The sequence below is a fragment of the Galeopterus variegatus genome, unplaced genomic scaffold, assembly GCF_000696425.1.
Source record: "Galeopterus variegatus unplaced genomic scaffold, G_variegatus-3.0.2 Scaffold6836, whole genome shotgun sequence".
NCBI classification, from domain to species: Eukaryota; Metazoa; Chordata; class Mammalia; order Dermoptera; family Cynocephalidae; genus Galeopterus; species Galeopterus variegatus.
In genome coordinates this window covers 96,171-97,292 of record NW_007732947.1, presented here as the reverse complement: position 1 = coordinate 97,292, position 1,122 = coordinate 96,171, and the positions used below count along the sequence as shown (strand labels likewise).

Sequence of the window (1,122 nt, the reverse complement as noted above, 5' to 3'; positions counted from 1 at the left end):
TATTTTAGATTATCTGGTTGTTAGGGTGTCTCCAAATATGGAGATGATCTAGAATGTTCTGCAACTCCTGATATTTGGGGTGTTCTGTCATGTTTTATCAGTACTTCATCCCCAAGAATAGGGAGAATAAAGGGCTATGAGCCCTAAATCATAGCCAAGGTTGAAGCAACTTGCCGGAGACCACAAAACCAGAGGCAAAGCAGAAATGAAGACCCTGGTGTCCTCGTTCCTCATAACGGGGGACCCCAAGCAGAGACTGAGTCATCCGTGGGAGCCTGAAGTTGTTCCCTGGGGGGCCAGGGGACACCCCACCAGTGCATGCCTGCCTCTCCAGGGCCGCAGGGAGTCAGCAGCAGGAGACAGATAATGAGCCGCTGATTATTCAGGCTGCAGCATTTTTTGCTGAGTCGGGAACAGACACTCCCCAACAAGAAATAAAATTAAACAGGCCCTTCTGTCCGGAAGCTTTAAATACACTGCCTAGCATGAAGCGTGCGGGGAGGGAAGAGTGGGGTTGGCAGCAGCAAAGCCAAGTGGCAGGAGATTTATGTACTGGGGGCTGAGGAAAAAATACTAGCAGCACCTCCTTGTTAAGCACAGAAAGAATGGTACAAAATCCATTTCTGTTTGGTGCTGGTTTGTATTTACTTTTAAGAAAAAGTAGCCACGGTCAATCTGTTGGTGAAGACACACGATAGACACCTGACTTGGGAAGGCTGTCCCTTCCTCAGCCTGATGTTCAACCTCTCTTGGCTGCTCACCTTGCTGAGGACGGGCAGCTTTGTCCTCAGACTGGAAAGCAAAGCCCTAGCCCAAGCAGACCTGCCCTATGGTGGTGCTTGCCAGCTGTCTGGATGGAATCTGCTGTTGTGTTTCCCTTTGCTGATAAGTAAACAGCATTGGTGATAATATCAAGGAGTTGAAAGCAGCTAAGAAATAATGTTGATGAAAAGAGAGTAGACTCTTAACTAGACAGAACTGGAGCTTTTTTGGTGGGGAGAGGGGGCGCTGCTGGCCAGTGTGCGGATCCAAACCCTTGACCTTGGTGTTATAACATCACGCTCTACCCAACCGAGCTCACGAGCCAGGCCTGAGCTGGAGCTCTGAGATGTGCTTAACACC

The 1,122-nt window shown here is 49.3% G+C and overlaps 1 protein-coding gene across 1 annotated transcript in view; it reads right to left on the bottom strand.

The window, feature by feature from the left end:
- Positions 1-1,122, bottom strand: part of KIF18B (kinesin family member 18B) — a 12,324-nt gene that overhangs the window by 5,812 nt on the left and 5,390 nt on the right. The gene's annotated exons all lie outside the window — the stretch shown is intronic.